At 36.5% G+C, this 18,177-nt stretch overlaps 2 pseudogenes; both read right to left on the bottom strand.

The window, feature by feature from the left end:
* LOC149256671 (COBRA-like protein 1) overlaps window positions 1–13,923 on the bottom strand; it is a 46,547-nt pseudogene extending 32,624 nt beyond the window's left edge.
* A 974-nt stretch (window positions 13,924–14,897) lies between these two features.
* On the bottom strand, window positions 14,898–16,927 carry LOC149256670 (COBRA-like protein 2; annotated as a pseudogene).
* Window positions 16,928–18,177: the final 1,250 nt, after the last annotated feature.

Here is an 18,177-nt window from a genome sequence, read left to right as displayed (position 1 = left end):
ATACATTTGATATGTGTTAACAAAAAATATAATATTATATGTCGAAAAAACTTAAAGTCTTTATCTACGACTATGACAGATTCATTAAATGCATTAATGTTAAAACCGGCGGTCAAACCAAAAAAGTTCAGGCAGGTTGAAAATGATCCTGGTCCGTTGATTTAATCAGACGTATATCGCTTGCTTAAGTCGCACGAACCAAACGAAGTTTACCGGCCGGGGGATTGGCAGTTTTGGAATCGTACAGAGGACGCGTGTCATTTGGTCGGGGTGATCGGAGGCCCTCTGACAAATACAACTTATGCATAAAAGCGGTGCGGGAAGAGACAGACGGTTTTGCTGGAACAGCGCTGCAATAAATGCGCGCACGCGAAATTACGGTTTCAACACTCCCCTTTAATTTCAACTGCTGGGTTATCAGTCATACCCAAACATTTCCTCAAAAATTCAAAGCTTTTCTGGTCTAATGGCTTTGTCAAAATGTTTGCAACCTATTCCTGAGTCCTACAATGTTGTAAAACAATTTCTCCATTGTTCACCAATTCCGTGATGTAATGAAACCTTGTGTCAATGTGTTTCGTTCTCTTATGAAACACAGAATTCTTGGATAATGCAATAGCTGAGCTATTGTCACAAAAAATCACCGTTGCTTTTGTCTGCTCTTGGCCTAAGCTCCTTAACATTCTTCTCATCCAAACTGCTTGACACGCTGCTGCTGTAGCTGCCACATATTCTGCTTCTGTTGTAGACAATGCTACAATAGGTTGTTTCTTAGAAGCCCATGAAATGGCTCCTGAACCCATGTGAAAAGCATAACCGGATGTGCTTTTCCGATCATTTACACTTCCAGCCCAATCACTATCAGTGTATCCAACTAAATCTGAACATTCTCAGACACTATATAAAATGCCAAATCTTTTAGTACCTTTAACATACCTCAGAATTCTTTTTGCTGCCTACCAATGTGCTTCTTTTGGCCTCTCCATGAATCTGAAAATTAAACTAACAACAAACATAATATCCGGCCTAGTTGCATTTAAATACATAAGGCTCCCAACTATACTCTTGTACAAACTAGGATCAAAATCCTTGCTGCTGTCCTCTTTACTGAGTTTTAATCCCATTACTGTGGGAGTGATTGTTGCCTTGCACTCTTGCATATTAAATCTGCCCAACACTTCATTTACATATTTTGCTTGTGAGATAAAAATTCCATTTTCATTTTGATCTATTTCTATTCCTAAGAAGTATCTCAGCAAACCCATGTCAGTCATTTCAAATTCCTCTTTCATGACTGCTTTGAAATTTTTAATGAGGTAGTCATCATTACCTGCAAAAATAACATCATCAACATATAACACAACAATTAAAATTTTACCATCATTTTCTTTGATATAGACGGTGGTTTCTCCTTTACATTTGTCAAATCCATTTTCGAGTAGATAGGAATCTATCCTACTGTACCATGCTCTTGGTGCTTGCTTCAGCCCATAAAGAGCTTTATTCAATCTGCACTCTTTGTGCTCTTAGCCTTTCTTTTCGTAGCCTCGAGGTTGTTCAATGTAGACCTCTTCCTTTAACACTCCATTTAGGAATGCTGACTTCACATCCATTTGATAAACTTTCCGCTTGTTTTGAGCTACTATGGACAACACTCCTCTCACGGTTTCCATTCTTGCAACCGGTGCGAAAGTCTCCTCATAGTCTCTCCCATACTGCTGCTTGTATCCTTTGACAACTAGCCTTGCCTTGTGTCTTTCTATTTTGCCTTCAGCATTACTCTTGGTCTTGTAGACCCATTTGACTCCAATGACCTCTTTACCTTTTGGTAGTTCAATCAAATCCCATGTCTTGTTTTTTTCTTTGGCATTGATCTCCTCATCCATAGCTTCTATCCATTTCTTATCTTTAATTGCATCTTCGAAATGAATAGGTCATCAACATGACAATACAAAGGAAACAAGGAATTCATTCCTTCATCATAAATATCACTTAAATTTCTGAATTTCTTACCTCTTTCATTTGGTGTGCAAGTGCTTGAAGACGCACTTGAATTTCCTCCTTGTGGTGTGCTTGGAGAAGCACTTTCATTTATCCTCAAGGGTGTCTCTTGTTGTCCTTGTGTTGGTGCTGCTGTTTGGGGATGTATTTCAGTGATCTCTTCATCATTTTCATCATGAGACAAACAGTTTTTAACATTCACTGTTTTCTCTATGCTTCCATCCCAAGCTTCCTCCTCAATGAACTGAACATCTCTGCTCACAAAAAACTTCTTGGTAGATGGGATATACAACCTGTAAGCTTTGGATTCCTCACTGTATCTAATGAAAATACATTTCTCCCCTTTGTTGTCCAACTTCCTCTTTAGCTGATCTCGAATGTGTGCATAGGCCACACATCCAAAAACTTTCATGTGGGTGACTCCTTGCTTCCTCCCACTCCATGCTTCTTCCGGCACTTTGTTCATGACTGCTTTTGTAGGACACCTATTCAAAATATATACTGCACAGTGTACAGCTTCAGCCCAATAATCATTTGGCAAATGCTTTGCCTTTAACATGCTCCTTGCCATATCCATGATTGTCCTGTTCTTCTTTTTAGCAACTCCATTTTGTTGCGGGGTGTACCTAGCTGTAAACTGCTTATGAATTCCATTTTCTCTACAAAACCGTAGAAATTCCTTGGAGATATACTCACCTCCTCTGTCAGTTCTCAAAACTTTGATGCACAACCCACTTTGATTTTCCACAAGTGCTTTGAAATTTCGAAATTTTTCAAACACTTTACTTTTGTTCTTCAAGAAATAAACCCAAGTCTTTCTGGTGAAATCATCAATGAATGTTAGAATTTATTGGCTGCCTGCTAAAGATGGGGTTTGCATTGGTCCACATAAGTCTGAGTGGACAATCTCTAAGGGTGCTTTTGCCCTTATGCTTTTCCCTAATGGAAAACTTTCTCTGTGTTGTTTCCCCACGATACAACCTTCACAAACGCTGTCCGGCTTGTCTATCAATGGTAATACTCTTACCATTCCTTTTCTACTCAACAAATTAAGACCTCCAAAGTTGAGATGTCCAAATCTTAAGTGCCACAACCAATTTTCATCATTTGGTAAGCTTTGGAAAGCCTCTTGGGTAACTGCTGCAATTACTCCTTTGTTTTTCAAATCTGCCCTTATTCTGAGAGGGAACATCCTGTTCCTTGTCATCTTCACTTCAACAATACATCTTTTGCTGGGTTTTCTATCCATGATGGTGCATACATCATTCTCAAAGAAAACATTATAACCCTTTTGAACAAGTTGTCCAATACTCAAGAGGTTACACTTCATTCCAGGACATAATAGACATCTGCTATGGTTTTCGTTTCACCTTTCTTTGTAAATATTTTTACTTCTCCTTTTCCCATAACAAAAATTTTACTATCATTCCCAAGTGTGACTTGTGATTTCACATTTTGATCTAAAGCAGAAAACAGGGTTATGTTTCCTGTCATATGGTTACTACAACCGGAATCTAGAAACCATATATCTTCACTGTTTGTTTCAACCATGTTACAAGCTAACAACACATTATCTTGGCTGATATTTTCTCTAGTAATATTTGCACTAGATCTATTATTCATATCATGCTACTTCTTCCTACATTCATTTGCATAATGCCCATATTTTTTACAGTAATAACATTGTACATTGGATTTTTCATACCTTTGTCCATGAGCATGATGTTGTCCACTTTGTTGACTACTGCCTTGGCCTTGGTTCTGATTTGGATTTCTGTCTCTTCCTTGAGCATTTTCTAGGTTGTTTCTTCCACCTCTGTTTTGACTTCTGCCTCTTCCTCTCTTGTTTCCTCTGCCTTGACCTCTTCCTCTTCCAAAGGACATCTCAGTATTGAAGGCTTGCTCTAGAGATGAGTTTACATTTCTACTCAACCTCTGCTCATGTGTTATCAGTGATGCATGAAGTTCATCAACTCAAAAGTTTGAGAGATCTTTGTCTCTTCCATGGTGGTGACAATCACATCAAACTTTGAGGGTAGGACCCTCAATATTTTTTCCACAATCCTCCTTTCTTCAAGAGTTTCTCCATGAGTCCTTATTTGTGTGACCAGACCAATCACATGTGTGAAGAATGAGTCAACATTGTCCGACTCCTTCATGCACAAGTTCTCAAAATCTTTCCTCAGCAACTGTAGTTTTGCTGTCTTCACTTTCTCCATGCCTTGATAGGCTGTCTTGAGAGTTTTCCATGCTTCTTTGGATGTCTTGGCTGCTACTATCCTTGAAAACACACTCTCATGCACTCACTGATACAAAAATACAAGGGCTTTTGAATCCTTCTTCCTATTACTCTTCAACACATCTTTCCCTGCCTGAGTTAACCTATTAAACTCATTTTCATCTGCTGGTTCTTCAAAACCATCTTCAACTAATTCCCATAAATCTTGTGAGGCAAACAGGGCTCTCATGGTTATTGCCCAATAGTCATAGTTTTTCCCATTAAACTGTGGGAACTGAGTATTAAAAATATCCATACTAGTGCTGGTGCTAGCCATTCCTTGCACTCTAAACTATGCTTCAAATATTTGACTGTGTATTTAAAAACACTGACTGTTTCTTCAGCAGTAACACAAAAAACTAATCTGAGAAATACCTGGATCCTTTTGCCTAAGACTTCACTCTGCTAGAGAAGTTGTTGCAGCAAAAAACTCCTTCCTTCAGCTTCTTTGACACCTTTAAAAATCCTGGATCTGCAATGATACCATGTTGGAAATTTCTGGTAATTTCAAACAATTATTGAAGAGAGAAAATGCTCTGTTTTTGCCATAGGATCTTTAACACAAGGAAGCAAATAAAATTTCTGAGCAAAGCAGAGTTTCTCAACCAAAATAAACTTGTATTAATTCATAAACTGCCTGATACAAATTTCTTCCTCTCTCAGAGGGATTCACCAAGAACTTTCACAAAAAAAATTACTCTGCCTCTTTTAGAAATAATTTTACACTGCTGTGTAAAATTTTCATTCACTGCTATGTGAAAAACTTTTACATTTACTGTTGTAAACTGAGAAATTCTTACATTGGTTTACTGCCAAAAAAATCTTTCACATTCACTCCTGTGTGAAATTTTTCATTACATTCAAGCTGCTGGGTTTTCACATTGCATATTCAATAATAAAAAAAATTTACATTACTCTTTTTCATTGCTGTGTATTTTTACATTGCTTAGTAAAAATCCTCCATTCGTTTTGTGCTGCTGCACATTACATTTCTCTTTTCAAAATTATCCCCTGTTTTTCTTCTTCGCTGACGCGAGCCCTTTCTCTTTTCATCCCGTGTGCAATACAAAAAGTCAACACCAACAAAATATATCGCATACATTTCATATGTGTTAACAAAAAATATAATATTACATGCCGTAAAAAACTTAAAGTCTTTACCTACGACTATGACAGATTCATTAAATGCATTAATGTTAAAACCGGCGGTCAAACCAAAAAAGTTCAGGCAGGTTGAAAATGATCCTGGTCCGTTGATTTAATCGGACGTATATCGCTTGCTTAAGTTGCACGAACCAAACAAATTTTACCGGCTAGGAGATTGGTAGTTTTGGAATCGTACAGAGGACGTGTGTCATTTGGTCGGGGTGATCGGAGGCTCTCTGACAAATACAGCTTATGCGTGAAAGCGGTGCGGGAAGAGACAGGGGGTTTCGCTAGAACAACGCTACAATAAATGCGCGCAAGTGAAATTACGGTTTCAACAAAAACCAGAGCAATTGCCTTGCTCAGTGGCCTCTGCACCAATCATCGACCATATTATTTCTTTCTCTGCCCATGTCCAGCTCAACTGCCACCCGGGACTATGTATATATCTGTACTGCTGATAATTCGACAAACTTACCGCTGCCTGCATATCATCAAAATCCCCCATAAACACCACCATATCAATATGTTTGATTACTATAAAGCATATGTAATATCCATTTTAATACAGGTAGGATTACTCACAACATAGCCATTGATGGTCCAAGAGATGATGTCCCATTTGATGGTAATGTTTCCATTTGGGTCTAGAGGATCAAAAGCATCTGCAAAACGCCCATATCATTAGTCTACAGGATGATAGGATATCATATTCACCGTGTAAATTTACATGGTTTTGCAGGCATTGAACTGTGATTACGGGAAGGTAAAAATTTACGTCACTTGTATCTTTTGGCTTCTGTGATTTATATTCATCTTGTATTTTCAGAATTCAGGTTTTTGTGATCTATATTGATTTAAGAGCAAAGTTATTTTTGTAGAAATTATATAAGAGAATTTTTGCCTAAGCTTTTTGAACCATCCCGTGTGGTTGACTATGATGAACCACAATGGATGTTTTGATCTTGTCAAGCAATCAAATCGTGTAGAAAGGAATGCGTTGTGTGATAAAAGTTACACTAAACACTCACGGAAATTGGATTCGGATTCAAGATGAAGGGGAAAATCAAACTTGGGGGAGGGCTGATTGGGGAATTAGAGCCTCCACTACAAGGATAGACACGTTTATGACGCCTAGGTCATGAATTTGATTAGGTTTGGACTATGTGAAGACATATTGGAAAATGAGGCATTGAAAAGCAATCTTTTCCTCTCAGAAATGTGAAGACATACTGGAAAATGAGGCATTGACAAGCAATCTTTTCCTCTCAGAAACTTCGACAGATGATACACAACTTGAATATTGCTATAGAATTGACTTCTAGCCAAATCCCCTAGGGATTTTAAGAAAATGTTTCTGATCAAGAAAACGTTCATTTGAAAGACATTGAAGAGGGCAGAATTGAAAGCCATGTTGCTGGATGAATTGTTTAGGGTTCATGCATGCCATCTCTTACATTTCTTAGGTAAGTAAGATTCTAAATGGGTGTATTTTCTGTGGTGATATTTTCGAGTTTCACCTCTTTTTTTTCGTTTTTCTTAAAAAAAATAAAAAATTAACTATAATGAATTGATAATTTCAAAAGATTAATTACTATTACATTTATAACTTTTCACAAATATCTTATAGATACAAATTGTTAGTCAAATTACTAGAGCTAAAATCTTTCAACCTTTTTCATGTTTTCCTTGTTAAAATGTAAGCCTAACCCTTTTCATGTTTTCCCTGTTAAAATGTAAGCGTAACCCCTTTTCTCTTTAAATCTCTGCCATCCAAAAGGAAATTATATAAGTTGGGTTATATATAAAATGAAATTATGTTGCGTTTTCCATAGGATCAAAAATGACTATTGCACTAGATTTAGAATTGAATTAAATAGTGGCATTTAAAGGTGGAAGAACTTTCGATCTTCTAACATTGGTTGTGAGGGTGCAAAAGAGTGTTGATTGGAAACTAGGGGAGTTCTAGAGTTGTTTTGAGAGGAAATGCAATTTGAAAGAAGTAAGAAATGTTTGAAATATTTCATAATTATTTAATTTTAAAAAATATTAAAACATAAATTTGAAGATCTAATAAATTTTTAATAACGAATTAAAAATATTAACTGAAAAGTTTAATAACTAATTAAAAATATTAGCTGAAAGTTAAGTTTTTAGGAATACTAATAACATATAAAAGAGAATATATACTAACAATCAAATAATATTAAAAATATTAGTTGAAAGTTAAGTTTTTAGGAATACTAATAACATATAAAAGAGAATATATACTAACAATCAATTAAGGGTTTTTCAATGTAAGTATGTATTAGCCAAAAATTTGTTGGAAGTTTCTGGTAATTTCAAACAAAAGACTAAACAGAGAAAATGCTCTCTTTTTGCCACAGGATCTTTAACACAGGGAAGCTAAATTGTTTTCTCAGAACAGAGATTTTTCACACCCATAAAAACTTTATATTCATTGATAAATACTTCCTGTTACATATTTCATCCTCTCTCTCAGAGGGATTCACCAAGAACTTCCACAAAAAAAAAAATTACTCTACCTCCATAAAAAAAAAATTACACTGTTGTGTAAACTTCTCATTCACTGCTATGTGAAAAACTTTTACATTCACTGCTGTAAAATAAAAATTTTCTTACATACAACCTGATTACATTCGCACTGCATTTCAATGCATTTCATTTTGCCAACAAAACAAAATTTACATAACTCTTTTTGACTGCTGTGTGAAAAAATACAATTTACTTTTACTGCTGTAAAAGTCTTCTGGTTTCATTTACTATGCTCAGGGTGCTGCATTCTTCACTTGCTTCACATTACTTGCATATCTTCACCAACAAAATTTCATATGCACTGCTGCACATTTCAAAATGGCTGCACAAAAAAATTAACCCCTGCTCTTTTCTTTTTCGCACTGCTGTGCCCTTTTTTTTCCTTGCATTACATTTTCAAATGAACACAAAAAACATTACATATACCAAAAACCAAAAAAAACTTAATGATGCGTTGACTTACCCATACCTATCTTTAAATTTGCCATACTTCCGTGCAAAAAAAATATATTAAAACTGAAAACATCTCACCTACAATCTACAAAACAACATAAATCACATTAACTCCTTCACGTGGGCGGTCAAACAAAAAACATTCAGGCAGGTTGAAATGATCCTGGTCTGTTGATTTAATCGGACGTATATCGCTTGCCTAAGTCACACGAACTTTACATTCCGGGAGATGGGCGGTTTTGGAGACGTACACTGGACGCGTGTCGCTTGGTCGGGGTGATCGGAGGCCCTCTGACAAATACTGCTTTGTGTGAAAGGTGGTGCGATATGAAACAGGTGGTTTTCCGGATTAAATGCCACGGGACTGTTCAGCTGTTACGGCAGTTGAAATTACGATTTCAACACTCCCCTTTAATTTCAACTGCTGGGTTATCAGTCATACCCAGACATTTCCTCAAAAATTCAAAACTTTTCTGGTCCAATGGCTTTGTCAAAATGTCTGCAACCTGTTCCTGAGTCCTGCAATGTTGTAAAACAATTTCTCCATTGTTCACCAATTCCCTGATCTAATGAAACCTCGTGTCAATGTGTTTCGTTCTCTTATGAAACACGAAATTTTTGGATAGTGCAATCGTTGAGCTATTTTCGCAAAAAATCACTGTTCCATTTTCCTGTTCTTGGCCTAAGCTCCTTAACATTCTTCTCATCCATACTAATTGACATATTGCTGCTGTAGCTGCCACATATTCAGCCTTTGTTGTAGACAACGCTACAATAGGCTGTTTCTTAGAAGCCCATGAAATGGCTCCTGAACCCATGTGAAAAACATAACCGGATGTGCTTTTCCAATCATTTACACTTCCAGCCCCATCACTATCACTGTATCCAACTAAATCTGAACATTCTGAAGTAGTATATAAAATCCCAAACTTTTTGCACCTTTAACATACCTTAGAATTCTTTTTGCTGCCTGCCAATGTGCTTCTTTTGGCCTCTCCATGAATCTGGAAATTAAACTAATAGCAAACATTATATCTGGCCTAGTTACAGTCAAATACATGAGGTTTCCAACTATGCTCTTGTACAAACTAGGATCAAAATCCTTGCTGCTGTCCTCTTTGTTGAGTTTTAATCCCATCACTGTGGGAGTGATTGCTCCCTTGCTGTCCTCGATGTTAAATCTTTCTAACACTTCATTTACATATTTTGCTTGTGAGATAAAAATTCCATTTTCATTTTGATCTACTTCTATTCCTAAGAAGTATCTCAGTGAACCCATGTCAGTCATCTCAAATTCTTCTTTTATGACTGATTTGAAATTTTCAATGAGGTAGTCATCATTACCTGTAAAAATAACATCATCAACATATAACACAACAATTAAAATTTTACCATCATTTTCTTTGATATAGACGGTGGGTTCTCCCTCACACTTCTCAAATCCATTTTCCAGTAGATAGGAATCTATCCTACTGTACCATGCTCTTGGCGCTTGCTTCAGCCCATAAAGAGCTTTCTTCAATCTGCACACTTTGTGCTCATGGCCTTTCTTCTCATAGCCTAGAGGTTGCTCAATATAAACCTCTTCCATTAACACTCCATTCAGGAATGTTGACTTCACGTCTATTTGGTAAACTTTCCACTTGTTTTGTGCTGCTATGGGCAGCACTGCTCTCACGGTTTCCATTCTTGCAACCGGTGCGAAAGTCTCCTCATAATCTCTCCCATGCTGCTGCTTGTATCATTTGACAACCAGCCTTGCCTTGTGTCTTTCTATTTTTCCTTCAGCATTACTCTTGGTCTTATAGACCCATTTAACTCTAATGACTTCTTTACCTTTTGGTAGCTCAACCAAATCTCATGTCTTGTTTCTTTTTATGGCATTAATCTCCTCATCCATAGCTTCTATCCATTTCCTATCCTTAATTGCATCTTCGAAATGAATAGGGTCATCAACATGAAAATACAAAGCAAACAAGGAATTCATACCTTCATCATAAATGTCACTTAAATTTCTGAACTTCTTACCTCTTTCATTTGGTGTACAAGTGCTTGAAGATGCACTTGAATGTCCTCCTTGTGGTGTGCTTGGAGAAGCACTTTCATTTCTCCTCAAGGGTGTCTCTTGCTATCCTTGTGTTGGCGCTGCTATTTGGCGATGTATTTCAGCCATCTCTTTATCATCTTCATCATGAGACAAACAGTTTTTAACATTCACTGTTTTCTCTATGCTTCCATCCCAAGCTTCCTCTTCAATGAACTGAACATCTCTATTCACAAAAAATTTCTTGGTGGATGAGATATACAGCCTGTAAGCCTTGGATTCCTCACTGTATCCAATTAAAATACATTTCTCCCCTTTGCTGTCCAACTTCTTCCTTCGCTGATCTGGAATGTGTGCATAAGCCACACGTCCAAAAACTTTCATGTGGGTGACTCCTTGCTCTCTCCCACTCCATGCTTCTTCCGGCACTTTGTTAATGACTGCTTTTGTGGGGCACCTATTCAAAATGTATACTGCACAGTGTACAGCTTCAGCCCAATAATCATTTGGCAAATGCTTTGCCTTTAACATGTTCCTCGCCATATCCTTGATGGTCCTATTCTTCCTCTCAGCAACTCCATTTTGCTGTGGGGTGTACCTAGTTGTAAACTGCTTATGAATTCCATTTTCTCTACAAAACCGTAGGAATTCCTTGGAGATATATTCACCTCCTCTATCAGTTCTTAGGAATTTGATATGCAACCCACTTTGGTTTTCCACAAGTGCTTTGAAATTCCGAAAATTTTCAAACACTTCACTTTTGTTCTTTACAAAATAAGCCCAAGTATTTCTGGTGAAATCATCAGTGAATGTTAGAAAATATTGGCTGCCTGCTAGTAATGGAGTTTGCATCGGTCCACATAAGTCTGAGTGGACAATCTCTAAGGGTGCCTTTGCCCTTATGCTTTTCCCTGATGGAAAACTTTTTCTGTGTTGTTTCCCTAATATACAACCTTCATAAAGACTGTCTCGTTTCTCTATCAGTGGTAATCCTATTACCATTCCTTTTCTACTCAACAAATTAAGGCCTCCAAAGTTGAGATGTCCAAATCTCAAGTGCCACAACCAATTTTCATCTTTTGGTACGCTTTGGAAAGCCTCTTGGGTAGCTGCTGCAATTACTTCTTTGCTTTTCAAATCTGCCCTTATTCTGAGAGGGAACATCATGTTCCTCGTCATCTTCACTTCAGCAATACATCGTTTGCTAGGTGCCATATCCATGATGGTGCATACATCATTCACAAAGAAAACATTGTACCCCTTTTGAACAAGCTATCCAATACTTAAGATGTTACATCTCATTCCAGGAACATAATAGACATCTGCTATGGTTTTCTTTTCACCTTTCTTTGTAAATATTTGTACTTATCCTTTTCCCATAACAGAAATTTTACTATCAGTCCCAAGTGTGACTTGTGATTTCACATTTTGATCTAAAGCAGAAAACAGGGCTATGTTTCCTGTCATATGGTTGTTGCAACCGGAGTCTAGAAACCATATATCATCACTGTTTGTTTCAGCCATATTACAAGCTAACAACACATTATCTTGGCTCATATTTTCTCTAGTGATATTTGCACTAGATTTATTATTCATATCATGCTGCTTCTTCCTACATTCATTTGCATAATTCCCATATTGGACATTGGATTTTTCATACCTTTGTCCTTGAGCATGATGTTGTCCACTTTGTTGGCTGCTGCCTTGACCTTGGTTCTGATTTGGATTGCTGCCTCTACCTTGAGCATTTGATGGACTGTTTCTTCCACCTCTGTTTTGGCTTCTGCCTCTTCCTCTCTTGTTTCCTCTGCCTTGACCTCTTCCTCTTCCAAAGGACATCTGGGTCTTGAAGGCTTGCTCTAGAGATGAGTTTACATTTCTACTCAACCTCTGCTCATGTGTTATCAGTGATGCATGAAGTTCATCAACTGAAAAGTTTGAGAGATCCTTTGTCTCTTCTATGGTGGCGACAATCACATCAAAATTTGAGGGTAAGACCCTCAATATTTTCTCCACAATCCTCCTTTCTTCAAGAACTTCTCCATGAGTCCTTATTTGTGTGACCAGACCAATCACATGTGTGAAGAATGAGTCAATATTGTCTGACTCCTTCATGCACAGATTCTCAAAATCTTTCCTCAGCAATTGTAGTTTCGCTGTCTTCACTTTCTCCATGCCTTGATAGGTTGTCTTGAGAGTTTGCCATGCTTCTTTGGATGTCTTGGCTGCTGCTATCCTTGGAAACACACTCTGGTCCACTGCTTGATACAAAAATACAAGGGCTTTTGAATCCTTCTTCCTATTGCTCTTCAACAGATCCTTCTCTACCTGAGTTAATCTATTAAACTCATTTTCATCTGCTGGTTCTTCAAAACCATCCTCAACTAATTCCCATAAATCTTGTGAGGCAAACAGGGCTCTCATGGTTATTGCCCAATAGTCATAGTTTTTCCCATTAAACTGTGGGAGCTGAGTATTAAAAATACCCATACTAGTGTTGGTGCTGGCCATTCCTTGCATTCTCAGCTATGCTTCAAATATTTGACTGTGTTTTTGAGAAGAACACTGACTGTCTTCAACAGCTACACAAAAAACTTTGAGAAATACCTCGATTCTTTTGCCTGAGACTTCACTCTGCTGGAGAAGTTGCTGAAGCAAAAAGAACCTTCCATCACTTTCTTTGACACCTTCGAAGAGCCTGGATCTGCTCTGATACCATGCTGGAAATTTCTGGTAATTTCAAACAAAAGACTGAAGAGAGAAAATGCTCTGTTTCTACCACAGGATCTTTAACACAGGGAAGCTAAATTGTTTTCTCAGAACAGAGATTTTTCACACCCATAAAAACCTTATATTCAATGATAAATACTGCCTGTTACATATTTCTTCCTCTCTCTCATAGGCATTCACCAAGAACTTCCACAAAAAAAATAAAATTAATGTGCCTCCATAAAAAAAAATTTACACTGTTGTGTAAAATTCTCATTCACTACTATGTGAAAAACTTTTACATTCACTACTGCAAAATAAAAATTTTCTTACATACAACCTGATTACATTCGCACTGCATTTTAATGCATTTCAATTTCCCAACAAAACAAAATTTACATAACTCTTTTTCAATGCTGTGTGAAAAAATACAATTTACTTTACTGATGTAAAAGTCTTCTGGTTTCATTTACTCTGCTCACGATGCTGCGTTCTTCGCTTGCTTCACATTACTTGCATATCTTCACCAACAAAATTTCATATGCGCTGCTGCACATTTCAAAATGCCTGCACAGAGAAAAATTAATCCCTGCTCTTTTTCTTTTTCGCACTGCTGTGCCCTTTTTTTCTTTGCATTACATTTTCAAATGAACACAAAAAACATTACATATACCAAAAACCAAAAAAAAACTTAACGATGCGTTGACTTACCCATACCTATCTTTAAATTCGCCATACTTCCGTGCAAAAAAAAATATTAAAACTGAAAACATCTCACCTACAATCTACGAAACAACATAAATCACATTAACTCCTTCACGTGGGCGGTCAAACAAAAAAAGTTCAGGCAGGTTGAAATGATCCTGGTCCGTTGATTTGAGATGGGCAGTTTTGGAGACGTACACTGGACGTGTGTCGCTCGGTCGGGGTGATCGGAGGCCCTCTGACAAATACTGCTTTGTACGAAAGGTGGTGTGATATGAAAAAGGTGGTTTTCGGGATTAAATGCCGCTGGATTGTTCAGCTGTTACCGCAGTTGAAATTATGATTTCAACAAAATTTATTCAATATTTTTTTTTTAAATCAATTAAAAATATTAGTTTAAAGTTCAATTTTTACAAACATTAATAAAATATAAAAGAGAATATATACTAACAATCATACCTAACTTCATTTCTTTAATTATATATTTGTCAAAAAATTGTTGTTTTTATTTAAGAAAAGAATTTATTCATTTTTATTTAAAAAAAATACTAATATATTTATGATTTGAATCTTATATTATGAATATAGACTTGGATTTTTTCTAACTACCTAATCTAAATTAATTGTAATGTGAAAAAACTTACACTCACAATGAAATTGAATACTTATAAAATGTGAAATATGAAGGATACCATATCTATGTTCTTCCACCCTTATTTCAATGTAGATGTTCAATAATGGAAATCACACCATATTTCTCAAATCATATTTTTTATATCCTTCATTTCTACTTCAATTTAATTTATTTTTAATCTATAAATTTTAACATTTTATTTACCAAAACAACTTCATTTACCATAATAATTCTATGCATAATATCAGTATAAAAATTGTTTTGATTCTCCCCATAGCTTCTACTATCAATTATTTTTTACAATAAAAACAAGTAATAAGCAGCCAAGCTACATATTACACTTATTTACTTATTGTAATTAATTAGTTTTTTTACCTATTGTAATTATTTAGTTTTTTTGATACAAGTGTGTAATGCAAATTGGTAACAACATCCGACCTATACTGGCCTCGATAACCTCTAACTAGGTTCGGTGCAAACACCAGCAGCGATATGGCAGCCAAAGCTACTGTAACAACCACAACTACAACCAAAATTGAACTTAACGACGCTTCCCTCTGCAGGACAGGGACACTGTTAGGCAGTGTAGGATATGTATCTGGTGGTGGCATTATACAATAATCACCGTTGAAGTACACCATCCGAGGAAATGCCCATCCCTGTTTGAAAGTGAATGTCTGAGAATTCTTCTGAAGGAGCATTTCAGTCTGGACCCTGCCCGTTGGTCCATTTTCCATGAGCAAATCGTTGATATATTTGAGTCCCCAAAATAATGCAGTATCATCTGCAAAAGCATCAGCACAGGCATAAAAAAATGACTTGGGAATTTCAGTGCAAAATTGATAGTTGTCATTTAGAAGCAGAAAGAAAAGGATAAAGCTGTAGTGGCAATGGGTTGCTTACTCGGAGACAGAGACCCATATGGAATCAGTGGCTTGTATTTGAAACTGAAACCTCCAGTCAAATTGTCAAAATTTGGATGCCTAATAATAATGTTCCAGTTACTGTAATTCATTCTGTAATTAAAATTTATAATAGTGACTTTCACCTTCCAGTACAATTTATAGTTCTCCTTGACGTGCCAATGTATTTGAGTTGGGCACATGTGAGTTGTGCACTGCAAAAGAGTTTTGTTGTTCTGGGGTGTGTCTATACCCGGTGTCTTGAGACATGGGGAATCTCCCCTGGAACACACAAAAAAATTCTATGATCTCTGTGTCCTGCCCATAAAATTGAAATCGAAAAGAACTCAGTAAAAGTTTAGTAGAGTTGGCATACTTAATACAATTGCCCGGCTGACTGATACTGTTCTGGCAGGCACAGGAACACACTGAACAGGGAACAACAGTGTCGCTGTAGAAAGATGACAAGGCTACACAACAGGTAGGAGCATGATGAGCTATAAATTGTGAATATGTGCAGGTCAGTTTCCAGGTCACTGCAACAAATTAAACCCAATAATCACATTAACCCAAATGGATAGAAAATGGTACGTCATGAACATTGGCATTGGCCGTATAAATCAATTGAATTTAATTTGATTGTAGATTTCAGAAATATTTTGAAATTGGATACATATAAACTAATTCAAATATTTATCTCATTTCTATCTGTTAAACTGAAATATTAGCAAAATCTACTAGAGAAAAAGAAAAATCTACTGGAGAAAAAGAAAAAAATATAACGATTAAATTGAAATATTTCTAAAATCAACCATCAAAATGTTAAAGATGAATGTGCCTACTTAAAGCTTGAGTGTAACGGTGCCCAGTTTGACTGATAAACTTGCTGGGTTTACGACCTTGGCAGGACCATAAGTATATCCAGGGCCAGGTGTATTGAGAGTGAAATTCTGGGGCAAGCGAACAGTTGCAGCAGTCGTCCCACCGCTGCCAACGGTCAGTTGGAAGGCTGCCACTGATGTGGCAGGATCCTGGGCATAAGCTGATATGACTCCCCCTCTGCAGCAATTTCCAAGTTGCTGGTCGTAAGGAGTTTGAGGCGTCAAATCGACAATAGTAGGACTCTTCATGCAACAGAAGGGAACGGTGCCCTGATAACCAGCGCAATTGCCTTGGTCAGTGGCCTCTGCACCAATCATCGACCATATTATTTCTTTGTCTGCCCATATCCAGCCCAACTGCCACCCGGGACTCTGTATATGTCTGTACTGCTGATAATTCGATAAACTTACCGCTGCCTGCATATCATCAAAATCCCCCATAAACACCACCATATCAATATGTTTGATTACTATAAAGCATATGTAATATCCATTTTAATACAGGTAGGATTACTCACAACATAGCCATTAATGGTCCAAGAGATGATGTCCCATTTGATGGTAATGTTTCCAGTTGTGTCTAGAGGATCAAAAGCATCTGCAAAACGCCCATATCATTAGTCTACAGGATGATAGGATATCATATTCACCGTGTAAATTTACATGGTTTTGTAGGCATTAACTGTGATTACGGGAAGGTAAAAATTTACGTCACTTGTATCTTTTGGCTTCTGTGATTTGTGATTTATATTCATCTTTGTATTTTCAGAATTTAGGTTTTTGTGATTTATATTGATTTATATTCATATTCATCTTGTATTCTTAGTTTTTTGAACCATCCAGTGTGTTTGACCTTGTCCTTATGATGAACCACACTGAATATTTTGATCTTGTCTTGAATATCAGTCATAGTAGATAGTTAAAAAAACTTACGAAAACCTCTAGCAAATCACTTTTATCTCTTCTATCAATTAGATTTTGAAATATTTTTTAAATTTACAATTAAATTAAATCCAAATATTCTCTAAATCTTCAATAAAATTTACTCTCATCTTAATTCCCCATCTTTCTGTATGTTGCTTGGAAGTGTGATATTATCAACAAGTAAACAGTGGAATATGCAGCATTTTGTAGTAGTTTCTGTTATTTTTAAATCTGCCTTTGAAGGAATAGAGTTCCAAGCTTAACCTAAAAAAATTCAGTGATTTCTTTGAAAAAAAAAGTCAACGAACCATAGAATACCAGATGATTTCAGTGATTTCTTTGAAATAAGTATTAATGCCAACATGAACCATAGAATACCAGTTGATGCACTTGACTGAATACCCCATTTCCAGGTGAATGTGAATTTAGAGGCTGAGCGTTTCTCCATGAATACCAACCCTTTTCTCAGCGACCCTTTTTCTCTATTTCTATGTTATAAAATAAATAAACACCACGAGAGAGGCTCTGGTTCATTTATGGGAACCGAACTGGAATCATTCTGGTAGCCAATATAGAAGAACGGAATCAATGTCTATTTCTATGTTATAAAATAAATAAACACCACGAGAGAGGTTCTGGTTCATTTATGGGAACCGAACTGGAATCATTCTGGTAGCCAATATAGAAGAACGGAATCAATGTTTTTAAAAGATGAGAAGCGGATTTTTAAGTGAATTAAAATTTTTATCCCTTGATCCTCGAGCAGTTAATCAAAGAAAATCATAAAAAGGAAAAATGAATATAAAGAAGGGTGGAAAAATTAAGGTTGAGCCACTTCATGTACCAAGATTTCTCACTCCTATACATTATAATAAAAGGGAAAAATGAATATAAAGAAGGGTGGAAAAATCAAGTTTGAGCCACCTCATGTACCACGATTTCTC

The sequence above is a fragment of the Pinus tabuliformis genome, chromosome 7 (assembly GCF_031772625.1).
Source record: "Pinus tabuliformis cultivar Carrire ecotype Pingquan chromosome 7, CPIR1, whole genome shotgun sequence".
NCBI classification, from domain to species: Eukaryota; Viridiplantae; Streptophyta; class Pinopsida; order Pinales; family Pinaceae; genus Pinus; species Pinus tabuliformis.
This window is presented reverse-complemented; position numbering and strand designations above follow the sequence as displayed.